At 40.9% G+C, this 12,589-nt stretch overlaps 1 pseudogene; it reads left to right on the top strand.

The window, feature by feature from the left end:
• The first annotated feature begins 793 nt into the window (after positions 1-793).
• On the top strand, positions 794-6,109 carry LOC118851037 (annotated as a pseudogene).
• Positions 6,110-12,589: the final 6,480 nt, after the last annotated feature.

Below are 12,589 nucleotides of genomic sequence, written 5' to 3'. Positions count from 1 at the left end.
TCCTTTACTGAACTGAAATCAGCTTCTTATACTAGTCACAAAAACTTCTGTTTCTACTTTCTTCCTAAAGCTTCCTCCTGAAGAAGAAAAAGAGTTGGTAGGGTTGGTTTTATCATGTGCCTAAAGTCAACAAAGAACACCATTTCATATGTTTTGTCTTTACCCTGTTAGAATGTAAGTTTCTGGAGAGCAGAGACTATTTTGCTTTTCTGTTTGTAACCCCAGCACTTGGCACACGGATTTGTATAGAGTAAGCCCTTAACAAATGCTTTATTCATTCATTCATATCAGGAGAAGAAGGGATGGATAATTCAAGTACTGCCCTGGTAGCCACGAAACATTCCAAGACCCAGAAAATGGCTTTCAGCTAGTTAGTTGGATCCCTGATGCAGGATTTATGAAAAGAAATCGACAAGAGTCACAAAGGATTAAAAGTTGTATATGCATTGAAATGCATACCATTGAAGGGAATAACCACATTGATGCAATTGAAATCCAACAAAGTATTGAAGTATATAAGTGAAATAAAGTCTCTTGCTACATTGAGAAGATGGACATACCCCTGGACCACATGATCAAACTCTACATGAGACAATGGAGTAGCCATACTGGGAGAGAGATGGCCACTGAGTAGATTGAACTGGAGGGTCCATCCAGAAAACTCTTCCTGAGTTTAAATCTGGCCTTGGACACTTGCTAGCTGTGTGACCCTGGGCAAGTCACTTCAGTGGAGGAGCTTGGACAGAGGCAGAAATAGACCTGCCCTATAGTTAGCCAGCTTCTAAATTAGTAACATGACCTATTCAGCAGTGGCTTTGGAGGCAGACCTGGTGTAGAGGCTTGTGGTAAATTGTTGGTCTCCAATCTAAATTTTGGAGTGTCTTAGGTGTAGGTATTTGCTGAATTTGGCAACCATGAATTATGATTGGTCTGGCCAGGACTTATGGACAACAGATGTGCACTTTGAATGAACAGCAGATGCTTTGAAGGATATCAAATAATATAATGGAATCCTCAATAAATATTCAGTTTGTTACATCACAGATCAATACACAGTGAAGACCTATACAGAATATAAAGAGATGACTAGAAATTGTGGCATGGGGCAGTGGGGGGGGGTGGATGGGAGGGAGAGGTTGGTACATGGAGAATTAGTTGGGAGGCAATTGAGGACAAGGCAGAGGAACTGGAGGAAATTTGAAATCTTAGCTTTGGGCAGAAGAACTAGATGCATAGTTGCATGCTTATAATGCCAGGATGGATACCAGTCAAACTAGACAACATATTTCTTATATGAAATGGTACCCAGGTATCTCATTCTTTAATATTCTCATTGGAGGGCCAAGTAGACAACTGTGGCTCTGCTATCAATGATGTTTTTGTTTCTTTTGTGTTTCAAAACTGAATTTGAAACTCATGTAAAGAGTTATTTTTTTTTTTAATTCTGAAAAAGATCTATTTTGAACCAAGTTATTTGGGAATAAATTTTACTAGCTACCGTTACAGAGAAAGTGGCCTTTTAATCTTTGCCATAATCAAATGTAAAAGGTCTGTTTAAAAAATGGAGAGGACAGGCAGGCAAAAAATCAGACTGTAATGCTTTACTCTGGAGTGCATGGAGATGACCTTAGGTCAAGAGTATTTGTAATCTCTGTCAATGGTGACGTCTTAACTTGAGCATGAATTGGATTTAAGTGATGTAAAGTTGCACACTGTTTCTTCCAGAGACATTGAAGTCCAGTAAAGTCAGGATAACTGGCAATAGCCTGGGATGCAGCGGATGACCTTGGCATCTTCAATGTCTGACCAAGCTCTGAGTGCTACACAGCACCTGCTTCAACCGTCTTCATGACCTTTGGAACAAATTGTTCTCCTCTGCCCATTCTACTGAGAGAAGACTTCACATGCTTGGGGCAGACATCTCTCTAACTCACTGATGGGTCTGAGGCCTGTTGGTTACCCTTAACCTGATTTAGCCCATCTGCCAAGAAGGTTTACCGAGGTGTTGCCACTGCTTCATGCTACAGCTTTTTGGAGCCACATGTGAGAGCTGGATGACAGGTGGACACCAAAGGTGGGTGACCAGCCCTGAAAAGGGCCCAGAAGACCCTCACTCCAGAGGCTAGTTCTCTACCTGAACACTCTGTACACCCCATTCACATAGAGCTGCAATGGATATCTACTGAGACCATGCTTATCCTTCAGGGCCAGTTGATAATGAAAACCTGGTAGAACCTTGAGGGAGAGCATAAGGTTCCAATTTTCAATGAATTAGGCACCTATTAGGTACAGCAGGACCTCCACTAAAGTTCTCTGAAGCCTCAACTTTGTGTGAAGACTGCTAGCAAAGCATAGGTCCCACCAAGCTAGAAAGGCTAGAAAGTATAGGTTTTGTTATGAAATTTTCATCCTTTGTCAAAAGATAAGCTTCTCCACTTTGCATTTGCTGCTTTGCCTGTTTTCAATTATATAGGTCTCCCAGGGTAAGCTCATCGCTTCTAAAATATAATACCACGTGGCTAACTCAAGCCTCACCTGACACCATCTCCCGTAGCCTCTTTTCTTTTCTGATTATCGTTGCTTAGTCAAGTATAGTATTGTTTAGTCCCGTTCTTCATGACCTTATTTGGAGTTTTCTTGGCAAGATACTAGACTGGAAGGAATGGATTACTGTTTCCTTCTTCAGCTCATTTTACAGATGTGGAAACTGAGGCAAACTGGGTTAAGTGACTTGCTCAGGGTCACACAGCCAGTAAGTGTCTGAGGTCAGGTTTGAATTCCGGTCCTCCTGACTCCAGACCCCGTGCTCTATCCACCGAGCCCCTTAGCTGCCTTTCTCTGATTAGAGGGCAGAATACCAAACTCTTCCCAATGCCTTCCTTTACAGAGAGAAGAAACAGGACTTAATTCACTCCACTTTGCATCTGCTATTCTGCCTTTTTTCATGTGCACAGGACGAGATGCCCCCATGCTCTACCCCGCAGTGTTATTGCCCTACCCCTTTCCTGCCTCTTTTTGTGTGTTGTTTCCCCCTTTAGATTGTGAGCTCCTTGTTGGTAAGGAGCGTCCTCCTTTTTATTAATTGTATCCCCAGCCCTTAGCACAGTGCCTGGCACATAGTAAGCACTTAATAAATGATTATTGGAGTGGATTTGCTCAATCCAGTTTGGCAGCAGGAGGATGCATTTTTTAACCATAGGAACTCTCAGAGATTGTCTCCTAGGCGACAGAAGGGTTGAGATCTGCGTCGGTGGAGGGAGTACCCACACTGCTGAGATCACACATTTCTCTAAGTGTTAAGCTATGTGTAGGATGTTTTTGTTTAATGTCCTGATGTGCACTTTATGGTTTAGTCATATGTGGCCCGTCTGAGTGTGTGCTTGTGGGTGCAGGGTTGAAGGTCAAGATGGAGACCGTCTTTCTACTTTGTGCTGCAGCCTTCTCTAGTCTTATGGGATTAAACATCAGGTATGAGTGCCATGTGGGCTGCTAGGTGGCGCCAGAGTGCACAGAGTGCTAGGCGTAGAGTCAGAATGACTCATTTTCCTGAGTTCAAATCCAGCCTCAGATACTTACTAGCTGTGTGACCTTGGGCAAGTCACTTAACCCCTAATTGCCTCAGTTTCTCATCTGTGAAATTTGGACATCCTAGAGAAGGAAATGGCAAACCACTCCAGTATCTTTACTGAGAAAATCCCATGCGCAGTCAGACACGACCAGACAACAACAAAAGGAAGTTTCACTATATCAGAGGCAGGGTGGTAAGGGGCACAGTGACTTACCCAGGGTCACAGCTAGTAAATGTCTAAGGCTAGATTTGAACTCAGGTCTTCCTGACTCCAAGGCCATCACTCTTGCCACTACATTGTCATCTTGTCCAGTCCCTTACTTTACATACGACAAAATGGAGGCCTAGAGAATAAGTGACTCTCCCAAGGTCATACAGGTAGTGTGTGGAAGAACCTGGATTTAAACCTAGGTTCTCTTAATATGAGATAATATTTGTATGCATTTAGCAGCACAGTAGCTGGAACATAGTAGAGTACATAAATGCCAGTTATTATTACTCGAGGTGAAGTGCTCTGGGTCATGGTCTTTGGACTAGCTTCTCATTTTTTTTTTCATTTAACTTGACTCTAGAAGATATAGAGCATAAATGCAGAACATTTTGGGGAGGGCAATTGGGGTTAAGTGACTTGCCCAGGGTCACACAGCTAGTAAATGTCTGAGGCCAGATTTGAATTTGGGTCCTCCTGACTCCAAGGCTGGTGCTCTAACTACTGGGCCACCTACATGCCCCCATGCAGAGCACTTATACCCAGTGACACCTCCTTCCCTGGCTCTCAATTCCAGGCATTTTCTCTGGCTGTCTCTCCTACTTGGGATATTACCCTTCCTCGCCTCTGCCTACTGATCTCCCTGACTTCCTTTAAGTTCCAGCTAAAATCTCATCTTCTACAGGAAGCCTTCCCTAACCCCTCTCAGTTGTAGTGCTTTCCCTCTGTTAAATATTTCTGATTTATCCTGTAAATAGCTTGTTTGTATATATTTGTTTACATGTTCCCTCCTCTACTAGAGTGTGAGCTCCTTGAGGACAGGAAATATCTTTTGCCTCTTTTTGCATCCTGAACACTTAGCATAGTGCCTGGCATATAGTAGGTGCTTAATAAATATCGATTGGTTGATTGATCAAAGTCCAGTATGCCTCTAACAGTGAGGTGGCCTTCCCGCCACAGACTGTGCATTTGCTACAAATAGAAAGTGAATCATTACTAGTCCAGACTGAAATCATGGCATCCTCTCTGTCTAAAATAAGTCAGAGTCGATGCTGAAAAGTGTCCTATTTCAAAATACTTCTGGCAGGCCTTCAGTGCCATTAACCTATTTATCCCTAGGCCTTGGCAGGAAGACCAAGTAAGGAAAAACAGAAAGGTTTAGTCCTGGAGAGCTTCCTGCCTGCAGAAGGAAGCATGTATTCATGAGAAACTGAGAAGACATGCCCCATTTACTTGGTAGGACTCTGTAACCCTCTTATTTTGATAATCTAGGATCAAAAATGTTAAGAGGCAGGTGGTTAGTTGCTCATGTTTCATTTCAATTAAACAAACATTTATTCAGTGTCTACTGTGTGCAGGACACTATGTTAAATACTAAAGATGGAAAGATAAAAAGGAAAATCCTCCAAGATTATGCTGTACTAGGCAGAGGGGGCATGTGACTTATGGAATGCTTTGTGCACAGAGATAAGTAAATATAAGATCATCTGAAAAGGGAGAAAACCCTAACAACTAGGGAGATCAGGAAAGGATCCCCATAGGAGGCATGTGAACTGAGCCTAGGAAGAAGTCAAGGAAACTTCCAAGCCTCCATGGGGGAAGGCTGTGGAAGAAGGAGACAGAATGTTAAGTTTAGAGAACCACAAATAGATCATTCTGGCTTAAGCACAGAGCATAGAGGAGCAATATGAAATATATGGAAGGGTAGGCTGGAGCCAGCCTGGGAAGGAGCTGATATTTCATTCTAGAAGCAATTGGGAGCTATGAAGTTTCTTGAGCATGGAAGTAACAAGGCAAGGCTTTAGCAGCTGAAGGGAACATTTTTGTTGTGGGTTGTTTGCCCTTCATTTTCAAATATCAATGACATCATGGATGTGATGGGTGACGTCTTGAATTTTGAGTGAATTAGATTTAAGCGAGGCAGAGTTATGCAAAGTCGTCAGCCTCACTCTGTCTTCCAGAGTCATTGAAGTCTAGAGGCAAGATTTCCTCATCTGGGAATTCCTACCCCAAAGAAATCACAGGATTAGCTTCTATGCCCTACCCTTGCATAGAGATAATAGTGGATCTCATGGGATCTGATGAGATAACCTAGATGTCATGATTGTGCTGTATTGTCTTGCTGGGGGTAAGAAAGGGCAGTGGACTTGAGAACTAGGGTTGAAGTTAATTAGCCTTGCCTTCACTGCTCTTGCTGATTGTACTATGGCATCTTCTGTAACCTCTTGCTATCCAGTTTGGCTCCTTCAACCCGGGCCTTGTGCAAGAGCGTCACCCAAGGACTGGGCGTTTCTGCAAAGACTTCCAAACTCCTCTTTCTTCACATTATCTAAGCCTGTATTCCCTATTGCCGTTGGAGACATGGTGACTGTCAACTGAAAGTTCCAATTATGTTGAGAGTAATGCTAATCATACCATCTTACATCTTTACTTTAGACTTTCCCAAGAACTTTCATATGGTTGTCAGTAACATCTCTATTAACAAAGAGAATGAATTCTAGTGACAGATTTCTTTGTCAAAAATTTCATAAGCAGAGGTAGAAGTAATATAGGGATATGCTCCAGAATACTAAATAAGGCATTTTTTGATTTAAAAAATCATTGAATATCCAACTAACAGCAAATGTGCCCCCAAATATAAAATGCATTTTTATATTTATTTATATTTTATGTGTATATTATACATATTTTTATATATGTACATTTTATATTAATTTATAGGAGTTAAGGTAGAGGAGCACAGGACGAAATTTGACTTAAAATTAGAGGGGGAAAACCAGGATACCTGTGTTATATCAAGGGTTTAGACAAAGCCAGGGCCAAAAGCCCCAGCAGTTCTGACCACTAGGCCTCTGGCAGTCTCAACAGGGTGGTTTTGCTCTTCCCAGAGTATCAAGGCGCTATCTGGAAGGAGATTAGTAAGGAAAAAAGGCTAAAAAATAATACACTTACGGGTAGAAGGGACCAGTGTATAGTAGGAAGCTTTTATTAATGCTGATTGATTAAATAATCTATATTAATCCTTCCATTTTATAGATGAGGAAACTGAAGCCCAGGGAAGTTAACCGATTTGCCTAAGGTCATGTGCATGGCAGAGCTGGTGCTGGAAACCAGGTCCTCCACCTCCGATAACCACCACCCTAAAAAAAACCAAATAATGTTTTCCTTTAGAGTGAGTTGAGTAAGTATAGTGTCATTTCAGGGGTTTGAAGTATTATTTGTTTTGTAATCATATAGGAAAGAGGGGAATTCCTCAATGGGTTTGACTAAAGACAAATCACTCTCACCTACAAGAATTTCTTTTTTTTTTTTTGCAGGGAGGAAGGCAAGGCAATTGGGGTTAAGTGACTTGCCCAAGGTCACACAGCTGGTACATGTGTCAATGTCTGAGGCTGGATTTGAACTCAGGTCCTCCTGACTCCAGGGCTGGTGCTCTACTCACTGTGCCCACCTAGCTGCCCGTTTTTTTGTTTTTTTTTTTAGAGTTAGGAGACAAGTATATAGGGAATAACAGAGTGTCATGATATCAGTAAAACATCTGATCCAGTCTTTCATGAGATTCTTTTGCCAAGCTAGAAAAATGCAAGCTGGTTAGTAGCACAGTTCGATGAATTTGAGCAACATAGTCGTAGGCTAACCATTTCAAAAAGTTTTTTTTAAAAATAAACTTTTATGGATAGCGTTTATTTTTTAACCTCACCACAATTTCCCCATTTCTCTTCTCGCCCTCTCAGAGAGCCATCCCACATGACAAATGGTATTTTAAGACAAAAATAAAAAGGAGGAAAAAAATCTATACAATTAGTCAATATGTACATTGAAAAAAATCTAAAAATATGTGCAATGTACAACACTTGTGAACCTCCCACTTCTGCAAAAGGGTGGGGTGGGAATGTCTTCTCATAGGTTTTCTTTGGAGCCATGCATGTTCCTTATAGTTTTGCAACATTTACTTCTTTTCTTGTGGTTGTCCTTTCCATTCATGTTGTTATAGATATTATGAATATGCTTTTTTGGCTCTTCTTAATTCACTCTGCATTTGTTCACGTAGAACTTTTCAATGGTTTTCTGCATTCATCACATTCATTCTTTTCCTTTTTGGGGGGGGCAGGGCAATTGGGGTTAAGTGACTTGCCCAAGGTCACACAGCTAGCACATGTGTCAAGTGTCTGAGGCCGGATTTAAACTCAGGTCCTCCTGACTCCAGGGCTGGTGCTCTATACACTGCTCCACCTAGCTGCCCCAACGTTCATTACTTTTTATAGCACAATAATACTCCAATACTATTTATGTACCACAATTTGTCTAGCCATTCCTAAGTTGATGGGCATCTACTTTGGTTTTGATTCTTCATTATTAAAATAATTGCTGCTGTAAATATTTTAGTGTGTAGGACTTTTTTCTTATCATTAGTCAAAAAAACATTTTTTGAGCACCTACTATGTGTCAGGCATTATGCCAAGCACAGCAGCCCCTTTGGGATATATATTGATTAATGGAGCCTTCAAAAGAATTTTGATAATGCCAGTCTGGAGGGTGGTCTCTGGTGTTATATCACAGGGGTCTGTACTTGGCCCTCTTCTGTTCAACAATTTTATTAGTAACTTGGATAGAATAAGAGGCATGCTTATCAGATTTTCAGGTGACACATCTCTGGCAAAGTCAGTACACAGAGTGACCTAACCAAGATGCAAAATCATCTCAGCAGGCTGGGATGATGGCCTGAAACTATATGATGAAATGTAATGAAAATTCATGTACAGGTATACCTCGGACATTTGGTGGGTTCTATTTCAGAGCAGTACAATAAAGCAAATATCTCAATAAAGCAAGTTGCATGAATTTTTTGGTTTCCCAATGCATATAAAAGTTGCATTTACACTACACTATATTAAGTGTGTAATAGTATTATATATATGTACGTACACCTTAATTTAAAAATACTTCCTTGCTAAAAAATGCTAAGCATCATGTGAGCCTTCAGTGAGTCATAATCTTTTTGCTGGTGGAGGTTCTTGCCTCCGTGTCAATGGCTGCTGACTGATCAGAGTGGTGGTTGCTGAAGGCTGGCGTGGCTGTGGCAGTTTCTTAAAATAAGACAACAATGAAGTTTGCCTGATAGGTGGATTCATCCTTTTGCTTAAACACTTGGAAGACATTTTACGGTTTTTAATTGGCCTAATTTCAATATTGGTGTGTCTCACCATAAGACGTAGGGAGGCCTGATGAGGAGAGAGACAGGGAACCAGTAGGTGGAGCAGTCAGAACATATACAACATATATCGATTAAGTTTACCTTCTTACATGGGTGCAGTTTGTGGTGCCCCAAAACAATTATGATAATATCATCAATGACCAAGGATTACAGATCACCATAATATATATAATAATTTAGAAGTTTGAAATATTGTGAGAATTGCCAAAATATGACACAGAGACATGATGTGAGCATATGTTGTTGGAAAAATGGCACTAAACCCAGGGTTGCCACAAACTTTCAATTTGTAAAAAATGCAATACCTACAAAACTCAATAAAGTGAACCACAATAAAATGAGGTATGTCTGTAAAGTCCTAAGTTTAGGCTTAAAGCAATCAGTTAAGTATAGGTTTGGGTGGCTTGACAGCAATTAATGTGAAACACATCCGAAAGTATACAGTTGACCATAAGTTCATCATGAAAGAACAATGTAATGTTCTCACATGTGTGTCCCACATGGAATTCACAAAAATACAATACCCAGATCAGGAGAGCTAATGGAGTCACTGAATTCTGCAGTGGTCAGATCACATCTAGAATATTGTTCTCCCAGAAGTTCACAAAAATGGTTCTATACAAAACTCTGGATGCTGCCATCAATTTCTCTTGACATTGCAAATGTTTCGTGTTATTTACTTATCTCTATACAAGTTTTATTTCCCCAGTAGAATGTCATCTCCTTGAAGACAAAGACTGTTCTATTTTCTTTCTCCACTATATAGAATTGCACCTTGCACATAGTCAGCATTTAATAAATGCTTGCTTAATTAGCTGAATTGAATTGAATACATTTCAGTCAATCAGATACACATTAGTAAAAGCAGCTTGGTGTACTGGAAAGCTCTGTGTTTGATGGCTAATATGGAAATATGCTTTGTATGATTTCACATATATAATTGATATCCCATTTCTTGCTTTCCCAATGGGTGGGGGAGGGGCAGAAGGGAGGGAGAAAATTTGGAACTCAATTTCTAAAAAAAGAGTTGTAAATAAATAACTAATAAGAAATAAATAAAAAATATAACATAACAACAACAACAAAAAGAAAATTTGTGTTTGGAGTCGGAGGACCTTGGTTTAAATCTCATCTTTGCTGCTGTGTAGAACTTAATTAAGTCACTACACTTTTATTTTGTGACTGATGACATTCATCCACTCTGATCCCTGTAGCTATGGCTTCTACTTCCTGGCTGATTACTGGCAAAAACATGTGGGCTGATGCATCTTCTTCGGTGGTCTAGTATAGTCTCTCAAGTCCCTGTCCCCAGATCGGGGCATGGCTAAACACAGTCTCTGACTTCTTGCTGGTTTCATGCATTGTTAATGTCTCCGATGGTATTTCAGTAAAGTATGGTGACTTTCTTTTCAAATGTCCTGTTCATATCATGACATTAGAATGACCTTAGGGGCTTAGGCACTCCATGTACATTAATCTGCTAAGGCTCTGTTCCTCCCACACTGTCCATCTCTGAGGCACCTTCAAGATGAGGACCACACAGGAGAAGCTTGCACTGTTTGCAGAGCAGAAGGCTGTTGCTTGAAGTCCGCATGTCTGACACTATTTACAACACATTCCTTTTAACAACATTATATCTTTAGTAGCTCGGTGAGGTTGATTACCATTCTTTACCCCGTAGGGAAATTAGATACTTAAGAATTCAGATTAGAACACAGAACTCCTCATTGAGAACATTTTTGTTTCAACTAGTCTGCCATACTAACAATGTATCTAAGGAAAACTCCTTAGGGTCTAGAATAATGAAAAAAACAAGTCCTTCTCCTCCTTCTCCTCCTCCTCCTTCTCCTCCTCCTCCTCCTCCTCCTCCTCCTCCTCCTCCTCCTCCTCCTCCTCCTCCTTCTTCTCCACCTACTACCACTACTACTCCTTCTACTACGCCTATTACTGCTGCTGTTGCTACTACCACTGCCACTTATTTTCTACGTTGCAGAGACTTGCCAAAAGATGGGAGAAACTGAAGAAACTTCAGGATCCCAGGATCTATGAATTGCAAGATTCCTCAGAGGCCATCTGAGGAGTCCAACTCATAGAACAATGACAACAACCTTGATAATATTAGCTAGCATTTATATAATGCTTTAAGATTTGCAGAGTATTTTACTAACATTACCTCATTACATTCTCGACACAACCCTGGGAGGTAGGTGCAGCTATTATCTCTGTTTTACAGATGAGGAATCTAATTTACTCAAATTAATACTCAAGAGTCCTCAATCCATCTGAATTTCTTTCTCAAAAGATTAAGATTTTATCAACAACTACAAGGCATCGCATGCATGATAGGACTGATATCTGTCAGCATTTTCCTGCAACATGGTTTAGGCACACTCTTCCTTCTTCCCTCTTGGAACAGGTAGGTATTAGTCTTCCCTAAAAGAATGAAACAGAGGTTAAGGAATGATCAGGGTCACAGAGCTAGAAAGTGTGTGAAATCAAATTTGGACCAGGACCTAGTTTCTACATCTTCCTGACTCCAGGTCCAGTTCTCTAACCATTGTACCATCGAGCTGCTGTCTCCCCACTAACACAAACCTGTCAAATTGTCTTCTCTGCTTGAAGAATTCTAGAAGAGAAGAACTACCTCCTTCGAGATGGCCCATTCCACTTTTACATGGCCCTAATTTTGGAGTTTTCTCCTTACCTCCAACCTACAGTTGCCTCTTTTCAGTTTCTACTCTTTATTCCTGATGATGCTCTCTGGAGGCAAGCCAAATGAGTCTTGGATTGAAATAGTGAGCTAGATACAGTAAGTAAATAAAATTGTGAAAATCTATACAACTGAGCCAACTTCTCCCTGCCTCTAATTCTAGGTGATTGGAATCTCTGCCACTGGTGATGGGACCAATATGTTCTGTAACTGGTTCTTGTCTCATTATTTGATAGAGCTTCCAGGTTAGTTATGTTATATAAAGGCTATAATTTTTACTGCCTTTCATCTGGTGGGGGTCCCTAAAAGCAACATGTCTGGCTGGGACTGGAATATCCTTTCCAGGGAAGTATTCTAGAGACTATGCTAACATTTCAAAAGGTTTGCTCTACAGGTTTGTTTATTGCCAGGGAACTAAAAATTAGCTACTATTTTCATTCGATTATAGCTCAGACTGGGGAAGTTCTTGCACCAGGGAGCTGCTGCTGAATGTCCAGAAAACCCCAGAGATTTCATCTAGCCTTGCCTGAGAAACTGCATACCAGGGGTGGGGAACCTGTGGCCTCGAGGCCACATGTGGCCCTCTAGGACCTCAAGTGCAGCCCTTTGACTTAATATTGATGCATTTGAGGACCTAGAAGGCCACATGTGGCCTCAAGGCTGCAGGTTCCCCACACCTGGTATACTATTGAGCTGGGGAGAGGTATGAAAAAGAACAGGAAGGGAGAGGGATTGAGAAAAGGAATTCCCTTCCTCTTCTAACTTAAACTGGCAAGTGAAGATTGGACTTATGGGCATAGGGGAGCAGCCTCTCATAGGAAAACTCACATTTAGGACATAATGACACACTTCTTTGGAACCAAGGATGCTCATTTATAGGATAATTCA

The sequence above is a fragment of the Trichosurus vulpecula genome, chromosome 5 (genome assembly GCF_011100635.1).
Source record: "Trichosurus vulpecula isolate mTriVul1 chromosome 5, mTriVul1.pri, whole genome shotgun sequence".
Lineage (NCBI taxonomy): Eukaryota > Metazoa > Chordata > Mammalia > Diprotodontia > Phalangeridae > Trichosurus > Trichosurus vulpecula.
This window is presented reverse-complemented; position numbering and strand designations above follow the sequence as displayed.